Source organism: Dendrobates tinctorius, unplaced genomic scaffold (genome assembly GCF_039654945.1).
Source record: "Dendrobates tinctorius isolate UK_male_01 unplaced genomic scaffold, ASM3965494v1 ptg000075l, whole genome shotgun sequence".
NCBI classification, from domain to species: domain Eukaryota; kingdom Metazoa; phylum Chordata; class Amphibia; order Anura; family Dendrobatidae; genus Dendrobates; species Dendrobates tinctorius.
In genome coordinates, this window is record NW_027361743.1 from 47,167,358 (window position 1) to 47,189,291 (window position 21,934).

The following is a 21,934-nucleotide window of genomic DNA, read 5'->3' on the forward strand; positions in this document are numbered from 1 at the left end:
TCCTGCTCACAGTTGCCGTCCATGCATTCCACACTTGTTCCTGTGTTCCTGGTGTTCTGTAACGTGAGCTGATCCCCCAATGTGTGTCCGGCACTGTCTTCTGCGCTGTCCACCTTCCCACTGCAAGTGGTGGGAATGTGGACAGAGCAGGAGACATTGGCAGACAAACATCAGGGGATCTGCTGACATTACAGAACACCAGTAACACAGGAACACGTGTGGATTGGGCAGACGGCTACTGTACGCATAAACTGGCGGTGTTGGTAGTCACGTGAAATCCTGGAAACAGAGTGGAGACAGATGCCTAATTGGAGCACGTTGACAGTCTGTTGTAGCCTACAAACAATCTAAAACTGCCACCAAGTAGGCCTCGGCCTGCACCCTGGTTCTCCCTGGGCTCCAACAACGCTAGTTGGTGCTCAGAAGTGCTGTCCACACAGAAAAACACACTCGTTCATGTGAAAGTGGGGGTCAGTATCGTCAGCTGATCCCCTGCTGTGTGGAGGGCAAAGTGTCCTGCTCCCTCCAAAGTCAAAATACCTCAGCTTTACACCTGGCTCCTAGTTGGCCTCGGCCTGCACCATGATTGTCCCTGGGTTCCAACAACGCTAGTTGGTGCTCGGAAGTGCTGTCCACACAGAAAAACACACTCGTTCATGTGAAAGTGGGGTTCGGTAACGTCAGCTGATCCCCTGCTGTGTGGAGGGCAAAGTGTCCTGCTCCCTCCAAAGTCAAAATACCTCAGCTTTACACCTGGCTCCTAGTAGGCCTCGGCCTGCACCATGATTGTCCCTGGGTTCCAACAACGCTAGTTGGTGCTCGGAAGTGCTGTCCACACAGAAAAACACACTCATTCATGTGAAAGTGGGGTTCGGTAACGTCAGCTGATCCCCTGCTGTGTGGAGGGCAAACGGCTGCTGCCTCCAAATTGTAACTACTTCAGATTTAAACATTCTCTGATTTGGCCTCTGTCTCCACTCTGTCTCTAGTATTTCCCCTGACCTCCAACACCGCCAGTTCCTGCTCACAGTTGCCGTCCACGCATTCCACACTTGTTCCTGTGTTCCTGGTGTTCTGTAACGTGAGCTGATCCCCCAATGTGTGTCCGGCACTGTCTCCTGCGCTGTCCACCTTCCCACTGCAAGTGGTGGGAATGTGGACAGAGCAGGAGACATTGGCAGACAAACATCAGGGGATCTGCTGACATTACAGAACACCAGTAACACAGGAACACGTGTGGATTGGGCAGACGGCTACTGTACGCATAAACTGGCGGTGTTGGTAGTCACGTGAAATCCTGGAAACAGAGTGGAGACAGATGCCTAATTGGAGCACGTTGACAGTCTGTTGTAGCCTACAAACAATCTAAAACTGCCACCAAGTAGGACTCGGCCTGCACCCTGGTTCTCCCTGGGCTCCAACAACGCTAGTTGGTGCTCAGAAGTGCTGTCCACACAGAAAAACACACTCGTTCATGTGAAAGTGGGGGTCAGTAACGTCAGCTGATCCCCTGCTGTGTGGAGGGCAAAGTGCCTCCATCTCGGTATCCGAGGTCCAGCACCGTCAGCTGGTCCTTGGTAGTGCTTTCTAGCACAGGTACCTCCTGCCTAGTAACCGTGGTCCAGCACCGTCAGCTGTTCCTCGGTAGTGCCATTGGCTCTTGTAGCTTTTGCTACCCATCTGGGTTCCAGCACCGTCAGCTGGTTCTCGGCAGTGTCTTTGGCACGGGGACTCCCTGTTGCCCAGCCTGGTTCCAGCACGCCTGCTCTTTCCGGGTAGTGTCAAGGTCACTATGCCACCAATCCGTTGTACTGTCGTCTTGCGGCCGGGTTAGCCGACTCTACGGTGCCTGCAGTTTAGGTGACTCCTATGTGGGCTGCGGGAACTGGCACTGAAGGCTGGATCCGTAGTGCCAATGGGACATGGACCCCCTGTAGGACTGTGGGTTTCGGTAACTGCGGCCGGCTTGCGGCCTGGCTACTTTGCTTTCAATGGGTACCTTCTGCTACCCACCCGGGTTCCAGCACTGTCTGCTGGTTCTCGCCAGAGCCTTTGGCCTAGGTGCCTCCATCTCGGTATCCAAGGTCCAGCACCGTCAGCTGGTCCTTGGTAGTGCTTTCTAGCACAGGTACCTCCTGCCTAGTAACCGTGGTCCAGCACCGTCAGCTGTTCCTCGGTAGTGCCATTGGCTCTTGTAGCTTTTGCTACCCATCTGGGTTCCAGCACCGTCAGCTGGTTCACGGCAGTGTCTTTGGCACGGGGACTCCCTGTTGCCCAGCCTGGTTCCAGCACGCCTGCTGTTTCCGGGTAGTGTCAAGGTCACTATGCCACCAATCCGTTGTACTGTCGTCTTGCGGCCGGGTTAGCCGACTCTACGGTGCCTGCAGTTTAGGTGACTCCTATGTGGGCTGCGGGAACTGGCACTGAAGGCTGGATCCGTAGTGCCAATGGGACATGGACCCCCTGTAGGACTGTGGGTTTCGGTAACTGCGGCCGGCTTGCGTGCGGCCTGGCTACTTTGCTTTCAATGGGTACCTTCTGCTACCCACCCGGGTTCCAGCACTGTCTGCTGGTTCTTGCCAGAGCCTTTGGCCTAGGTGCCTCCATCTCGGTATCCGAGGTCCAGCACCGTCAGCTGGTCCTTGGTAGTGCTTTCTAGCACAGGTACCTCCTGCCTAGTAACCGTGGTCCAGCACCGTCAGCTGTTCCTCGGTAGTGCCATTGGCTCTTGTAGCTTTTGCTACCCATCTGGGTTCCAGCACCGTCAGCTGGTTCTCGGCAGTGTCTTTGGCATGGGGACTCCCTGTTGCCCAGCCTGGTTCCAGCATGCCTGCTGTTTCCGGGTAGTGTCAAGGTCACTATGCCACCAATCCGTTGTCCTGTCGTCTTGCGGCCGGGTTAGCCGACTCTACGGTGCCTGCAGTTTAGGTGACTCCTATGTGGGCTGCGGGAACTGGCACTGAAGGCTGGATCCGTAGTGCCAATGGGACATGGACCCCCTGTAGGACTGTGGGTTCCGGTAACTGCGGCTGGCTTGCGGCCTGGCTACTTTGCTTTCAATGGGTACCTTCTGCTACCCACCCGGGTTCCAGCACTGTCTGCTGGTTCTCGCCAGAGCCTTTGGCCTAGGTGCCTCCATCTCGGTATCCGAGGTCCAGCACCGTCAGCTGGTCCTTGGTAGTGCTTTCTAGCACAGGTACCTCCTGCCTAGTAACCGTGGTCCAGCACCGTCAGTTGGTCCTTGGTAGTGCCATTGGCTCTTGTTCCTTCTGCTACCCATCCGGGTGCCAGCACTGTCTGCTGGTTCTCGCCACAGCCTTTGGCCTAGGTGCCTCCATCTCGGTATCCAAGGTCCAGCACCGTCAGCTGGTCCTTGGTAGTGCTTTTTAGCACAGGTACCTTCTGCTTAGTAACCGTGGTCCAGCACCGTCAGTTGGTCCTCGGTAGTGCCATTGGCTCTTGTTCCTTCTGCTACCCATCCGGGTGCCAGCACTGTCTGCTGGTTCTTGTCACAGCCTTTGGCCTAGGTGCCTCCATCTCGGTATCCGAGGTCCAGCACCGTCATTTGATCCTTGGTAGTGCTTTTTAGCACAGGTACCTTCTGCTTAGTAACCGTGGTCCAGCACCGTCAGTTGGTCCTCGGTAGTGCCATTGGCTCTTGATCCTTCTGCTACCCATCCGGGTGCCAGCACTGTCTGCTGGTTCTCGCCACAGCCTTTGGCCTAGGTGCCTCCATCTCGGTATCCGAGGTCCAGCACCGTCAGCTGGTCCTTGGTAGTGCTTTTTAGCACAGGTACCTTCTGCTTAGTAACCATGGTCCAGCACCGTCAGTTGGTCCTCGGTAGTGCCATTGGCTCTTGTTCCTTCTGCTACCCATCCGGGTGCCAGCACTGTCTGCTGGTTCTCGCCAGTTTCTCAGCCTTCTTGTACCTTCTGCTACATTTCCAAGATCAAGCTTTTTGAAATTGTCTTTGGTAATCCTTATTGATCTCCATGACGATGACCCTGATGATGACGACCCTGAAGACCACACCAAAGAAGACCAGAAATATGACCCTAAATAATAAGACCAAGAGGACAAAGAACATGAAGACAACCACCAAGATACAGAACAAAAGATAGAAGAACAAGAAGCAGAAGAAGCAAAAGCGGAAGAACAGAAAGCAGAAGAACATTAAGCATAAGACAAAAAATCAGCATAGAAGAAATCAAAATTATAAGCAGAAGAAGACTAAGCAGTAAATGGGGGTGAGTCCGTTCCTCCTCGTGGTGCCCCTGGAAAATGCCTGCTGCTGCAGGCCAAACTGAACGCGGACAAATCCTGTTGTAAATCTTTTGTGACAGGCAGAACGTAAGGTGTAATCTTATAACTTTTATAGATAAGTACTACAGGAATGCCTGTCACAATAAGAAAATTAAGAAAAAGAAGAATAGGAAGAAGATGAAGAAATAGCATATGAAAATTAATAATAGCTGAATAAGAAGAATATGAAGAATGGAAAAAAAAAATTAATGGGAAGAAGGTGAAGAAGAAGAAGATGAATAAGGTGAAGAAAAAGTTGATGAAAAAAATGCTACTGCTGCGGATCATGAAGGAGAAAGTGTGGGAGAAGTACAAAAGAAGGTGAAGAGCATGGAAGTTGCGAAACATACATATCTGACTAAATATAAAAAAGTTAACATAGTCAATATCTTTTTAACTCCGAACGTCTTGAAAAAAAAAATTGGAATTAATGCTATGCCATGTGATTTGAATAAACCACTATGCATTTAATGTCTCCTCCACCTCCCACAATACATTCTACATGATTCTTATTTGTTTTCAATTATGTAGAATTAGCCAACAAGGAAATAAAGGCCTTTTTTTAATTCCGATACCGGAAGTCCCATTGACTTGAATGGGACTTCCGGTATCGGAATCGGCGATATCCGATATTTTTTTCGTATCGGGCGATACCATCCGATACGATATTTTTGGGTATCGAACGGTATTGCTCAACACTAGTGAGAACTATAACTCCCAACATGTCCTGCAGCTCCTGTAGCATGCTGGGAGCTATAGCTCGCCACAGTAGTGATAGTGCTTTTACCTTTTTTTTTTTACTTTTAAAGGGAATCTGTCACCCCTTTTTGAGATATCATATAAAGATATCATTCAATTGTGTGTCACATAAGTATTCTCTTAGTACTTTTGCTTCCCCCTGACCCCGCACCTTTCATGCATAAATACCTTTTTTATATCGGTTCAGATGTATGTAAACTGCCGCTGTCCAGTCCACTGGGCGGAGCTTATTCAACTGCTCCCCCCCTCCCTGTCTTGCTCTACACAAGAAGAAATGCGTAGAGCAAGACAGGGAGGGGGGAGCAGTTGAATAAGCCCCACCCAGCGGACCGGACAGCGGCAGTTTACATACATCTGAACCGATATAAAAAAGATATTTATGCATGAAAGGTGCGGGGTCAGGGGGAAGCAAAAGTACTAAGAGAATCCTTATCTGACAAACAATTGAATGATATCATTATATGATATCTCTAAAAAGGGGTGACAGATTCCCTTTAATGCAAATTACCGTACATCACTGTGATTCACTCTGTGGGCACTCTAGACAGGAAGTAGGAGTTCTCTCATCCAGATCATGAGCTGCAGTGATTACAGTAAATGAAGAGGCAGGGAGGAACTGCGCGGTGTACAGTTCTATGCTGCTCCGACCTCTGCAGTGCGTCACTGCAGCGCATGACCGGATGGGAGAAAGCCTACTTCCTGTCTAGCATGGCTGCAGTATATTCATAGTGATGGTGACTACAGTGATTGAAGAGCAGGGCCGTTGGAACTGTGCTTTGTACAGTTCTGTGCTGCTCCGACCTGTAGTACGTCACTGCACTGAGTGACCGGATGGGAGAATGCCTACTTCCTGTCTAGTGTGGCCACAGCGACAGTGCTGACAAACCTCCTGCAATGCTGCTCCAAGCTCCTGCAATGCCATTTCACCGCCGGCTGCTCCCAGCTCCTGCAATGCCGCTTGACCCCATCTACAGGTGCATTCCGACTATAAGATGCACCCTCATTTTCCTCCCAAATTTTGGGGGAAAAAAGTATGTCTTATAGTCTGAAAAATATAGTAGGTCTTATTCTGTATGCTGCAGCCAAGTGTAACCAAAACACACATTAAAGTTGAACTTGTTAACCCGGTCCCAAGGTCTCCTGTCTTGTTTCTAGTGGGATCAGATCCCAAGGACAAAAAGGTAACGAGGACTCTTGAAGTAAAAGTTACTTCACACAGCACTCTCCACTTTCCCTCCTGTGTAGAAGAGGAGTGGCGGGGCAATCAGAACTCAGTTCCGGCCCACAGTAGACGCAGATATACACGTACCCCGGCCCTGCTTCACATCCCCATTTTGAGAATATGTATTTTTATAAATTCACTTCTGAGGATTCAACACAATGTCTGCCATTTTGCTGAACTGTAGATGGCTAGCAAAAGTTTAAAAAACAATATTCTTGTCATGATCCAGGACAGGGTTTCGCTTTGGCCCGTCCTGGTCAGACAGGGGGTTAATTGTTTCTGCCTCTCTCTGGCAGAGGGCGGCTATTTAATGCTCACTGGACCTGGGTCCGGTGTCAGTTATACTCCTGGCCTCGGCTGAGTTAAGTGACCTCTTGTATACGTGTGCCTTGTGCCTGATAACTTGCTTGCTTGTTTGGTTGTGATCCAATTCTGTCCCTGTTACGAGTTCTGCCTGACCCTCTTGTACTGCGCTACCTCTCGTGTATGACCCTCTGCTTGTGACTTGACTGCTCTTTGTTCGGCCCTTTGGTGCCGCACCGCCCTCTTGTGTATGACCTTTGGCTTCGTCTGACCTCCCATCTGCTTGTCCCTCCTGTACCTCGTTCGCCCGTATTGTGTATGATCTCTGGTTTGCCTGACTCTGAGTGTTCTTCCATCTTAGCAAGCAGGATGCTAAGCCCTGCCCCCTTGTGGTCACATGACCGTAGGTCCCGTGCCTGCTTGCTAATACTTCAGCGTGCAGGTCCTCTGCGTCTGTACATTCCAGCTGTTACTGTCCACGCGACCCCTACAGCACTGGTGAGTCCCTGCTCAGAGGAGGCTGCATGCCGGCGCTGTCAGGATCCTGACAATTCTCACCTCTGCGGCATTTCTGCTGCTCACTCTTATCATCCAGTACTCAGAATGTCTTCCTTCTACAGTCGTAGCTCTTGTTTGCTTACCCTAGACTGGGACTTCAGCCAAAACCAGGCCTCACACATCACTGCGCATCACACTTCCATTACGGCATGACATTTAACATGCAGTAACCTCCAATGCCCGGTTGCGACCAAAAATCTTGGTCAAGTATGGCCAAGAGATGTGGCTGAAGTTGAGGAAAAGAAGAGGCAACTCTGAGGAACAGATCGGCAGCAAGCAGTGGACGGGCCAGACAGGTGAGCATTGAGGTGAATATACATTTTTTGTATTATTAGATTACATTACATTTTTTATGCTTTGGGGTCTCTGAAGACCCCAGAGCATAATAAGGGACATTCAATTTTATCAAATTTTAATAGAAAATCTGCTCAATTTGGCAAATTTGGATGTATCAGACCCGCTCATATCTACTTAGTATATAGAACAGCATGCAGAGATCTTGGAAAACTTAGAAGCTTAGAAACATTTTTTTGGAAAACTCTTCTTTTAATAGTACGAAAATAAGACTCATTTCCTGAAATGTAAATACTACTTTAAAGGGTTTGTACACTTTTCAGACGGTCCTTCTTAAATACTATATTCCTCAGCACAACATAAAAATTACAGACACTTATCTCCAGCCACAACGCCATTTTAGTGATGTCAGAGTCAGTTGACTTTGTTATGCTATGTGAGCGCTGCAGCCAATCAGTGGCAGCTAGTGGGCTGCAGTTCTCACACATCCTTCAGAAGGCAGAGATTCGTCTGAAGAAGTTGTGGTTTAAGCCATCCATTATTGGCTGCTGATTGGCTGCAGTACTCGGCACCAACATTGCAGGAACGGTGCCAGTGCTGGAGGTGAGCATCTGCTATTTTTATTTTACACTAGGAAATAGAGTATTTAACAAGGGGTTTTTGTAGTAGTGAACAACCCTCTTAAATAGGTACTTCAAAATAGTCTATGTAGGACTTCTTCCCATACAACTGCTTCAAAGTGACATTCTTACAGTTCTTAATTAAAGAATTATTGGAAAGTGAGGTAATGCGAACCGAAAAATGTTCCATGTTGAGAATCGCTGGAAGACTAATTAATATAATTAGCAGCATAAGTTGAACTTGGCAAACATGACACAATTTATGTGAAAACACATTTTGCGCATTCTTATTATATGGGTAGATTTGTACTGAGCATAAGAACACACCAGATTCACAGACAGACATAGTCTACACTTGCTGCCTTGCATGTGTAAAGATGAAAGATGACATGAAGAGAACAAGGCAACTTGTGCTATAGCAATGTGAAAAAGCAAGGACATGTTTTTCTCTTTTTGAATTCTATCAGTCATATTTTTTTTAATATTTATGTCTATTTAGCTATTTTAGGCTTTGGAGGAATGCATGAAAAAAATCAATACCTCCATAGTTATCTAACATGACACATGTCATTACAAGTACAAGTATGTCCAACATGTATATTTTTTAATTGCTTAATATTTTTATTAAATAAAAATAATTTTTTCCTTTCCTTTATTTTAATTTTAAACTTAACTATCAATAGCTTTTGTCCTATTATGGAATTTTTACTTTTAACTAGAGTTGAGCGACTTTTGGTTTTTTAGGGTCGCGTTTCGTTTCGTGAAACCCGACTTTTCCAAAAGTCGGGTCGAGCAAGATCGTCCGATTATAGGGAAAAGTCGGGGTCGTCCCGAAACACGAAACCCAATGTAAGTCAATGGGGAATAAAAGTCGGCAGTGAGAGGAGGACAGGAAACACACCTACAGTGCCCATTTGAATGCCAAAAGCATCAATTCTTCTTACTTAAGCTTGTCAACCTTAATTAACTTCATAATACAAGTTACACACTGAAAAATGGGGGTTATTTGGCTAAAGTTGTGGGGGGGGAGGGCTGGCTGCAGGTTTTCATGTGCCCTGGGCGAAAGAGCGCCCCTTTAACACATACCACAACTCATCATGCTCCGATACGGCAGAGAAATAGCGGTATAGTACAATGAAAAATACCTCACTTTTTACATCTCATGACGAGGCCCATCTATTTCTCTATACAGAATCATTGGTCCCATATAATGTTTGAAACAGTATATGATGAGCTCCACATAATGCTACAGTATATGTTGGTCCCCATGGATGAAGCTCCACTGTCTTATGGGCCCAAATAATGCTCCAAACATAATGGGCCCCATTTCTAATGCTCTAGTGTATAATAGGCCCTGTAAATGCTGCTCCAGTGTCTGATTTCCACCTTTGGAATGTTCCAGTGTATGGTGGGCCCCATCTATCATTCTCCAGAGTATAGTGCTCCCCAAAAATTGCTGTCCCAACATTGAAAACAATCAAATAAGTCTCCTCGCTAGGGAATCCCTGTACTAGTCTAGACTCGTCGTCGTCCCCATCTTCCATCTCACTGCACAGTATTTCAACTTTGCAAGTGCTGTGATCCTGGGCAAGCAGGGGGGGCCCACTCGTTGGCGATGGCACTGGCACAGGGCCCCTGATAGTACGGTGGTGTGTCTGATGGCGGGTGGGCCGAACCTGCACTTTCATCTGCAGCTTCCTCTTTGTCACCGTGTAAGATGGAACTGTATATGGGAAGGGTAACCTGAGTTTCATCAGGGTCAGATTCAGGCCGGGTAGCGTGCGAGGGGAATGTAGTGGTCTGGGTCAATGTACCAGTAGATTCATCGAGCAGTGGCTGGGCATCAGTGCACTTGTGTCGCCCCCAGGAGTACGGTCGCCACAGTGGCATTACCTTCTTCCTAGGGAGTGTGATGTCATGCTTGGGAGCAACGAAGGCTCTCTCTAGCAGGTTAACTGATTGGGCGGCGTTATTCCCACGAGTCATGACCCTCCAAACAGCGTTCATGAAGGCAAAGTGTTTGTTTTACGTGGGCAGTATGGTTGCAAAGCTGAACCTTAAAGGAATGTCCAGAATGGCACCACCAGGAGTGGAGCCTACGGTTAAATTCGACTCCACCTGGGAAACCTCAACCATGCCAGCTACAGAACAGATGCACACATTGCAAGCTTAATTCCGTTAACGAACGAGACTCCGTCATGCCCCGCGGTCCGAGTCCGGCTTACTAGAGGGACACGTGAGGCTCTGGCACATGAGATTGGCCAATAACTGGTGTGTCATGCCCTTACATGTCCGTGGCTGCATGTGCGCTACACTGAAAAGGCCAGCGTTTGTCGCTTACAGGTGCAGATAACCCGCTGAACAACGTTAGTGATGGGGATCACTGATTACAATTATTACCCGCGAACAATGATTTCCCAGTAAGTGCAGGTCAACCGCAGTTCCGGAATTAGGCCTAACCGTCATTCCTGAAAAAATGAAAAACTTACGTGTGCAAACCACAGGTGCTGTAGCTTGCTTAACAGCTCGCCAGCCGTTCTCACGCCCAGTATGGATTACACGTGATTGCACATAGGTGAGAAAGGGTACCGTATCCCCGGATAACATGTATGGATAGCGTACACATTCAAAATATATGTCTCAGGAGGCAGGCTCAGACGGTGTTAGGCCCAGTATGGATTGCACGTGATTGCACAAAGGTTAGAAAGGGTACCGTATCCCCGGATAACATGTATGGATAGCGTACACATTCAAAATATATGTCTATACATCAGGAGGCAGGCTCAGACGGTGTTAGGCCCAGTATGGATTGCACGTGATTGCACAAAGGTTAGAAAGGGTACCGTATCCCCGGATAACATGTATGGATAGCGTACACATTCAAAATATATGTCTCAGGAGGCAGGCTCAGACGGTGTTAGGCCCAGTATAGATTGCACGTGATTGCACAAAGGTTAGAAAGGGTACCGTATCCCCAGATAACATGTATGGATAGCGTACACATTCAAAATATATGTCTATACATCAGGAGGCAGGCTCAGACGGTGTCAGGCACAGTATGGATTTGACGGCCCAGATTACACAGCGGAGGAGCAGGGAGAGGTAAAGATTGCAAATGCTGGGGCCCTGCCCAAGCAAGGGGGGCCCACTCGTGGGCGTCGGTACTGGCACTGGGCCCCTCATAGTACAGCGGTGTGTCTGACACTGGGTGTGCACCACCACCGTCAGAGACACTTGATTGCACTATGAGGGACCCTGTGCCAGTGCCCGCGCCCAAGAGTCGGCCTACCCACCTGTCCAGGGCAACGGCACTCGCACGGTGTCGTGCACTAGGTGGTGACCCCGGCCATGGGGGGGGAGGCAGCACAGTTAGGGAGTTTTAGAAAGTGGCATATGTTGATGTTGGACATTCAGCTGATGCAAAAGGCGAAATAGGTGAAGTCCCAGGAAGAGGTGGACCAAAGCAAGCCATTTTTCTGTCACCCTATGTGTCATCAGGGGAAGGTGGGACAAAATCCTTGGAAACCCATGCATGGTTCATTTTAATGAAGGTTAGATCATCCACATTTTGGGTAGACAGACGGGTCCTTTTTTCTGTCAGGATTGATCCAGCTGCACTGAAGACTCTTTCCGATAGCACACTTGCAGCTGGGCAAGCGAGCTCCTGTAAGGCATATTGGGCCAATTAAGGCCAGGTGTCCAGTTTAGCGGCCCAATAGTCAAAGGGGAATGACCTGTGTGGGAGAACATCGATATGGGAGGAAAAGTAGTTTGTAACCATAGTTGACAACTGCTGTCTCCTGTCACTTTCCATCGATGCAGTATTACCAGTTGTGTGAGCGGTATTTGAAAAATCAGTCCACAACATTGTCATGAAACCCCTGTCTCCAACGCCACTTCTGCTGTGTGCACCACGAACACCTCTGCCAAGCTGCCCCCGGCCCGTACGGCTCGTGTGAGAACCATCACCGCTGCTGTGTGCTGGGAATGCCTCAAGCAACCGATTTACCAGAGTTGCTTGTTTATTAGCCAATATTAGGTCAAGGTTCTCCTGTGGCATGATGTTTTGTAATTTGCCTTTATAGCGTGGATCCAGGATGCTGGCCAACCAGTAGTCGTCATCGTTCATCATTTTGGCAATGCGGGGGTCCCTTTTTAGGATCTGCAAGGCATAATCTGACATGTGGGCCAATGTTCCCGGTGTCAATGATGCACTGCGAGTGCTGGGTGGAGGAGCACTTTCTGGCAAATCCACATCCCTCCAGTCACGCACAAACCCTGTAGCAGACCTTGCCACGCCAACATTTTCACTTGCCCCACGAGATGCATCCTCCTCCCCTAAGTAATCATCCCCATCATCATCCTCCTCCTCCTCTTCTTCCTCCACCTCGTCCAGGAGAGGTCCTTGAGCAGACAATGGCTGAATGTCATCAAGGATTCCCTCCTCCTCTTCCTCCTCATCAACATTGGCTGCAGACGCCTGCTCCTTAAGGTGCGTCAAAGTTTGCATGAGCAGACGCATAAGTGGGATGCTCATGCTTAGGATGGCGTCGTCTGCGCTTACCAGCCGTGTGCATTCCTCAAAACACTGAAGGACTTTACAGAGGTCTTTCAGCTTCGACCACTGCACACCTGTCAACTCCATGTCTGCTCTCAAAGTGCCTGGCCGTGTATCCTCCCACAAATGCATTATGGCCTGCCTCTGCTCGCACAGCCGCTCCACCATGTGCAGGGTGGAGTTCCACCTTGTTGCAATGTCGATAATGAGGCGGTGGTTGGGAAGGTGGAGCAATCGCTGCAGCTTCTGCATACGAACGGAGTGTACAGGCGACCGGCGGATGTGCGCGCACAGTCTTCGCACCTTCTGGAGCAGGGCTGTTAACTCTGGATAATTTTTGAGGAAGCACTGCACCACCAGGTTCAAGGTGTGAGCCAAGCAAGGTATGTGGCTGAGTTTTGAAAGGGCTATGGCTGCCACAAAATTACGGCCGTTATCACTAACTACCTTGCCTGCCTCAAGATGTACACTGCCCAGCCATGACTCAGTTTGTCGCTTCAAGTACTCGGCCAGCACCTCGGCGGTGTGTCTGTTGCCCAAACACATCATCTGCAACACAGCCTGCTGACGCTTTCCACTAGCTGCTTGATAGGGGGACACATCGTGTGCAACAGTGGCAGCTGCAGATGGAGTGCTCGTACGACTGCGCTCTGTGGATGAGCTTTCGCTTCTGGAGGAGGAGGAGGAGGAGGAGGGTCGAACGCCTACAGCCAACTGTTTCCTATACCGTAGGCTAGGCAGCACTGTCCCACCACCGCTGTCCCCTGTGGACCCTGCATCCACCACATTAACCCAGTGCACAGTGATGGACACGTAACGGCCCTGGCCATGCCGACTGGACCATGCATCAGTTGTGAGGTGCACCTTTCCGCTCACTGACTGCTTGAGTGCATGGACAATGCGGTCTTTCACATGATGGTGGAGGGCTGGGATGGCTTTGCGAGAGAAGAAGTGGCGACTGGGTAGGTCATAGCGTGGTACTGCATAGGCCATGAGTTCGCGGAAAGCTGTGCTTTCCACCAACCGAAAGGGCATCATCTCAAACGAGATTAGTTTGGCAATGTGGGCGTTCAAACCCAGTGTACGCGGATGAGAGACTGAGTACTTTCTTGACCTACTCATAGTGTCTGGGAGGGTGAGCTGGACTTGAGAGCTGCATATGGTGGAAGTAGAGGTGGACAGGGCGGACTGAGAGAGGGTTGATGATGGGGATGGAGTTGGTGTTCTTTCTGATGGCCTAGAATCAGTCTTTCATTGATATAACAGTGGGATTCCCTGACTGCTGTGGCCTTGCAACGACACCTCAACATTTGCTGCTGTGCTAACCGGTGGGCTTACAGTGGGGGAAACAATGTAGCGTTGCTGACTACCTTCGTTGTGATCAGTTGCACATGTGGCACTTGAGGTTTGGTGTTGTGTTCACGCTTGCAAGTGCATGCTGGTTAAATGTCTAAGCATGCAACTGGTATTCAAATTTTTCAGATTTTTCCCTCGGCTAAAGGTCTTTGCGCACTTCCTACAGATAACCTTTGCCTGATCATGAGGATTTTGTTCAAAAAAGTGCCACACTGCACTCTTCCTACTTTGGCAGACATTTTGCGGCCTAGCACGCTGTGATCTTTTGACCCTCTGGACAAGCTGTCCAGCAACTCTTTTGATGTTTGGAACCTGTCTTTGGAGTGCTCCGGGCCTGCCAGATAACAGCTGTTGCGATGTCGATGTCTGCTGTGGATGCTCCTCATCTGAGCTATTGGAAGCAGCACCCTCTTCCCCCAATGGATGCCAATCTGGGTCAACAACTGGGTCATCCATCACCTCCTCTTCTATGTCATGTGCACCTTCCTCTGTGTCACCGTGTATGGTGGTATAGTGTGCGGGAAGGGGCACCTGAGTCTCATCAGGGTCAGAATCTGGCTCTGTACACGGCGAGGACAATGTAGTGCTCTGAGTGAATGTACCAGCAGAATCATCCATCAGCGGCTGTGCATCAGTGCACTCCATGTCAGATTCATCTTGGCCTGGGTAATTCACCATTTGACTTGATAATTCAGGCATGGTATGTGAAAACAGCTCCATGGAGTAATCAGTAGTATGGCCTGCGTCATCCTTCAATCTTGGTTGGGGTGAAGGACACAAGTAAAGGTGTGGTTCATGAACATGAGCCTCCAATGACGACTCAGTGCTTTTACTTTTTACAACTGAAGAAGAGGAGGCGATAGAGCTGGAGGCTGAGTCAGCAATGTAAAACAAAACTTTTTCCTGATGCTCTGGCTTTAAAAGCGGTTTGCCAACTCCTAGAAAACTAAGCGTTCGAGGCCTTATGTAGCCAGATGATGACGCAGGCTTAACACCTCCTGCATTCGGTCCTATTTTGCTCTTGCCACTACCATCAGATCCACCACCAACACCATCATTACCAGCTGCCAACCCCCGCCCAATTCCACGGCCTCTTCCACCAGCCTTCCTCATTTTTGGTAGAAATGTAGACAAAATCCAACAAACTATATAGTAATGTAAAACAAGGTACAAGGTGTCTATAGGACAGGGGAGATTTTGAATTTCTGCAGACACTTGTGGACACTGGACACTTTTGGATTGTGTGAGGCCCACTGATATCTGAGCGCTATGTGACAGGCTCGATGACACAGCTGTGACCAAAGTGACTAGAGGATAAGGGAGATTTTGAATCTCTGCACACACTTTTGGACACTGGACACTTTTGGATTGTGTGAGGCCCACTGATATCTGAGCGCTATGTCACGGCTCGATGGCACAGCTGTGACCAAAGTGACTAGAGGATAAGGGAGATTTTGAATCTCTGCACACACTTTTGGACACTGGACACTTTGGGATTGTGTGAGGCCCACTGATATCTGAGCGCTATGTGACAGGCTCGATGGCACAGCTGTGACCAAAGTGACTAGAGGATAAGGGAGATTTTGAATCTCTGCACACACTTTTGGACACTGGACACTTTTGGATTGTGTGAGGCCCAATGAATATCTGAGCGCTATGTGACAGGCTCGATGGCACAGCTGTGACAAAAGTGACTAGAGGATAAGGGAGATTTTGAATCTCTGCACACACTTTTTGACACTGGACACTTTTGGATTGTGTGAGGCCCAATGAATATCTGAGCGCTATGTGACAGGCTCGATGGCACAGCTGTGACCAAAGTGACTAGAGGATAAGGGAGATTTTGAATCTCTGCACACACTTTTGGACACTGGACACTTTTGGATTGTGTGAGGCCCAATGAATATCTGAGCGCTATGTGACAGGCTCGATGGCACAGCTGTGACCAAAGTGACTAGAGGATAAGGGAGATTTTGAATCTCTGCACACACTTTTGGACACTGGACACTTTTGGATTGTGTGAGGCCCAATGAATATCTGAGCGCTATGTGACAGGCTCGATGGCACAGCTGTGACCAAAGTGACTAGAGGATAAGGGAGATTTTGAATCTCTGCACACACTTTTGGACACTGGACACTTTGGGATTGTGTGAGGCCCACTGATATCTGAGCGCTATGTGACAGGCTTGATGGCACAGCTGTGACCAAAGTGACTAGAGGATAAGGGAGATTTTGAATCTCTGCACACACTTTTGGACACTGGACACTTTTGGATTGTGTGAGGCCCAATGAATATCTGAGCGCTATGTGACAGGCTCGATGGCACAGCTGTGACCAAAGTGACTAGAGGATAAGGGAGATTTTGAATCTCTGCACACACTTTTGGACACTGGACAGTTTTGGATTGTGTGAGGCCCAATGAATATCTGAGCGCTATGTGACAGGCTCGATGGCACAGCTGTGACCAAAATGACTAGAGGATAAGGGAGATTTTGAATCTCTGCACACACTTTTGGACACTGGACACTTTTGGATTGTGTGAGGACCACTGATATCTGAGCGCTATGTCACAGGCTCGATGGCACAGCTGTGACCAAAGTGACTAGAGGATAAGGGAGATTTTGAATCTCTGCACACACTTTTAGACACTGGACACTTTTGGATTGTGTGAGGCCCAATGAATATCTGAGCGCTATGTGACAGGCTCGATGGCACAGCTGTGACCAAAGTGACTAGAGGATAAGGGAGATTTTGAATCTCTGCACACACTTTTGGACACTGGACACTTTTGGATTGTGTGAGGCCCAATGAATATCTGAGCGCTATGTGACAGGCTCGATGGCACAGCTGTGACCAAAGTGACTAGAGGATAAGGGAGATTTTGAATCTCTGCACACACTTTTGGACACTGGACACTTTGGGATTGTGTGAGGCCCACTGATATCTGAGCACTATGTGACAGGCTCGATGGCACAGCTGTGACCAAAGTGACTAGAGGATAAGGGAGATTTTGAATCTCTGCACACACTTTTGGACACTGGACACTTTTGGATTGTGTGAGGCCCAATGAATATCTGAGCGCTATGTGACAGGCTCGATGGCACAGCTGTGACCAAAGTGACTAGAGGATAAGGGAGATTTTGAATCTCTGCACACACTTTTGGACACTGGACACTTTTGGATTGTGTGAGGCCCACTGATATCTGAGCGCTATGTCACAGGCTCGATGGCACAGCTGTGACAAAAGTGACTAGAGGATAAGGGAGATTGGATTGCTTTTAAAAAAGCAGTTTGCGGAGCAGTGGGTAAACAGCAATGCCAGCCTGTCAGGAAGCCTTAAAAGGCAGCCCAACAACCAACACCACTGATACACCACAATATAGCCTCCCCTTGCACTGCACACACAGTGACTGGTGTGTTGTGCAGGCCAAATTGCTAGCAGCAGAAGCAGGTTTTTTTTCTTCTCAGCAGGACAAAAAAAAAAAATTGGGATTGCTTTTAAAAAAGCAGTTTGCGGAGCAGTGGGTAAACAGCAATGCAGGAATGTCAGGAAGCCTTAGAAGGCAGCCCAACAACCAACACCACTGATACACCACTATATAGCCTCCCCTTGCACTGCACACACAGTGACTGGTGTGTTGTACAGGCACAATCGCTAGCAGCAGAAGCAGTTTTTTTGTCTTCTTCCCTGCCTAACGCTCTCCCTACAGAATCAGCAGCAACCTCTCCCTATACTGAGATCGGCAGAAGTAAGATGGCGGTCGGCGTGCACGCCCTTTTATACCCCCTGTGACGCCCACCAAAGCAAGCCAATCACTTGCATGCCCTTCTGAAAGATGGTGGTGACCCCTGCCTATGTCATCACGTTGCCCACAGTGTCCGTGGATCCTGATTGGCTGAAAAAGAGCGCAAAACAAACTTTTGAAACGCGACTTTGGCGCGTAAGTCGCCGACCTCGTGGCCGACCTCATCCTAGGGTCGGGTTTCGTTTCATGAAACCCGACTTTGCCAAAAGTCGGCGACTTTTGAAATTTTTCGACCCGTTTCGCTCAACTCTACTTTTAACCAATATCTTTGAACACTAACGTGATGTAATAGCCATTTGTCAAGACATGGGCATTTTATGCTATATGCTTGACTGCTCTATGGACCTTGATTAGGCCTCAATGTGCTCGGCTGATTGGGAGATGACAAAAAATCTCCCTTTCTCCATCAGCAAAATGAAAAGTATTGCTAGTCAAAAAAGGATAAGTGGCTCGAATAAGCATTCTCTTCTATCCCAATTGTTAGACCTGAAGGGTGGCTGTCAAGCGAACCTGCATCTGATTCTGCAGAGAGGGGAGGAAGCAAAAACTTCAGAAACAATTATCATGATTCTGGAAAAAAGTATTATTAGAAATATCTAAAATTATTATCAAGGGTAATCTGATTTGACCCAACTTTTGGGTCTCAGTTCATCACCTGAAATTTTACTTACGTCATTCAGAAATCAATTCCTTTTATCTAAATAGTGTATAGTTGTGTTTAGCTCACCAGATGAGGTGGATCCTCTAAGCCTCTAAGGTCCTTCAAGGTCCAGGTTGGCACACAAACCACGCCTTGGGGCTGCGACAATGAGTGTGCCGGCGTCCCTGCATGGAGCGGCGAAGGGGAACCATGCAGGGGCGCTGGCAATAGCTTTACAGTAATCCCCCTTACACCTCCTCTTTCTCAAGCCCGCAAGGACTCTCTGTTGAGAAGTTGGAGACCGACATCTCTTCACGGACTGCCATGACTTTTTTCAGGAATATGACTTCTTATGTCTGCTAGAAGAAAAGTGATATCCCTCAACTTTTCACAACTAGGATGCTTTTCTCCATCAAGCTATCCTCAGCATATGATGAAGTAGGCAAAGTACCAGGAGCTTTGCATTGGGAAGTCGCCCTCTGTTCGTTGAGATAAGCTACCACCTTGGAGGATGCAAGAACCATCTGGAGTTCCTCTGTCTGGTTGGTGGGTTGCAGAGATTTGGAAGATTCCAACATCTTGATGTTCTCTTCACTAGACCACCTAGAAGCTGAAGATACCTCTTAATCCATCTTCAGCCTGGTCTTCAAGACATCTCATCCACAAGTCAAGGAGGTTTCCGGGGGCATAGTACTGGTACAATTGCCTGTGTGAGGACATTGCCTCCATTTCCCTTTCTTCAGAAATACCAGGTCACAGTGTGTTGGCGACTATAAGACCTGGTGTAGAAGATGGTGACACTGATGACTGACCTGCTTGTATAGGGAACAGACACCTCTTGTGACTCGACTGTCCCCAATGAAACACCACACCGGATCTTTAGAGTAGAATGTAATTTTGAGATCTCAGCTCTGGACAACCTATGGGAAACCAGACTGGACATGGAAGGCATCTTCTCCGTATATAACACTCCAATCTGGAGTTCACGTTGTTCAGACATGACTTAACTGTTTCTGAGTAGGGCTCGTCCCTCACTTGACAGCATCCTCATCAGACTCTTCCCGGCTTGCTATACTCGCCTGCAGAAGTGAAACCTCCACTTGCCATTTATACAGTCACATTCATTGGTGGAGAGGGAATACTCCCACCAAGGGCAGTCTCTCACACTGGCCTGAGGTTTTTGATTTCTTTAGACTTCTCAGGACAAAGACCATCAGGATGTTCAACACAATCAAAGCTATACTGCAATCCCTTCTCATGACTGATTCCTGGCTTCTGCTTAGCCTGCCAAACAGAGTCAACCTTCATTGAATCTGCACGGGTAGCTGCCTCAAGAGACTAGAGAATTGTTGGCCTTTGGGTGGACAGGGTCAGATGTGACAGTCACCTCACACTTGTCACTACTCTGGGCTGCTCCTTTCAGAAGGCTATCAGGAAAGTATGCAGGTCTGAGGTAATACGAGACCCTTTTCCCATAAGGGGGATGAGTCATACCAGGGCATCTCCTGTTAAAAAGGACATCAGGAATCCCACCTTTGCCTAATTGGAGGAAAACTGCTTATCAAAAACTTTTTGACAGTGCGGCAACCGCAACAAAATCCAACACGTTGCGTTCGGCGCAGGTCACCACACTGTCAAAATGACGCATGGGGAGGCATCCGCATACATCAGCATGGCCTACATACCCAATGCTAAAGATAGGTACACAGGCCACATGCCAACGTAGGCGGAGCTGAACAGAGGAGGCGCGACAGTGGGCGGAGCTTCACGGAGGAAATCCTCATTCCTCCGCAGCTCTGCCATATGCTAGTGTTATACTAGCCTCAATAATAGCAGTTCAGGGAATTGCAACATTGTCCTATTCACTTTAATGGGACAACTCTGCAATAGCCTGAACCGCCACCATCATATTGTCATCCAACTTGTTTTATGTCAAATCAAGTGGTCAACGGGAATATGTGGAGTAATATTTTTTCTTCAATAAGAAGTATGAGCATTATTGGTGAGTGATAAAAATTGTAATGCTGGGTGAGAAATGTTTATGGGAATTGGGAATAGACTGCGTTGTTAATATTTGAGAATTTGAGGATTTCACTCTTGAGTGGGGCGCAGACACAAACCTGCCTAATTGTCTTGATTTACTGAACCTGATGACCATCAGAAACTGCAATGTTGATATTTTATTTTTATTATGTTTTTGTAATAATTAACTAGTCTCAAGGGCAGGCAATGGTGAAGACCACACATTTGCTTTCCGATTTAACTCAGTAATTGACAGGAATTTTCTAAAACCCTATACAGATGTCTGAAGCCAAATGTTCACCACTTTATTCTTCAGGGCACTGAGAGTTTCACATACTGTTCACTTTAGCAATGTACATATTTTTAAATATAGTTGATGACTGTGATTTTCCTCTAAGGCATATACATTGAAAGAAAGACAGAATGTTGGAATGGAATAAATTTGGAACAAATGCTAAAAATTTGTAAGATATCCAACTCTACATCTAATTTTCTGTACACATTTTTCATATTATACTAATTCTACATTAGTAAATGTAGACAAACAAGTACTTAGCTTAAGGGAAACCTGTCACCATAAAAATTCAGTCCAGTTTGCAGGCATCATGTTATAGAGCAGAGGAACTGATATTTAGTTCTCTGAGAAAATGTTCAGAATAAACTGTTTTTTTCATCATTTAAACCTCTCCTCTTTCTGGGATTTTTGGTCCAGTGAGTGGTTTTATCCCTGACTAACAGCTACAGAGACAGCTGTCAATCCCTGTATCCACAGCAATTGCCAACGGTAGCTTGCATTTATGGAGACAGTTTATGGTTCTTGGGGGCACATCTGTTGAGGTGATGTCTGGATGCAAGTGTCACAGAATAGGATATTATTTTGTTATCCTGCTTATAGGAGGAGGTGTCATTCCCTACTGAACTTTAACCCCTTATTGACAGAGCCAATTTGCTGCTTAATGACCATGCCAATTTTTACAATTCTGACCACTGTCACTTTATGAGGTTATAACTCTAGAACGCTTTAATGGATCCCACTGATTCTGAGAATGTTTTTTCATAACATATTGTACATCATGTTAGTGGTAAAATGTATTCGATATGACTTGCTTTTATTTATAAAAAAAAACAAAAATATGGCAAAAAAAATTTAAATTTTGAAATTTTCAAAATTTTAATTTTTATGCCCATAAATCATAGAGATATGTCTCACAAAATACTTAATAAATAACATTTTCCACATGTCTACTTTACATCAGTACAATTTTGGAAACAAAGTTTTTTGTTAGGATGTTATAAGGGTTAAAAGTTGACCAGAGATTTCTCATTTTTGCAACAAAATTTACAAAAGCCATTTTTTTAGGGACCACATCACATTTGAAGTCACTTTGAGGGGTGTACATGAAAGAAAATGCCCAAAAGTGACACCATTCTAAAAACTGTACCCCTCAAGTTGCTCTAAACCACATTCAAGAATTTTATTAACCCTTTACATG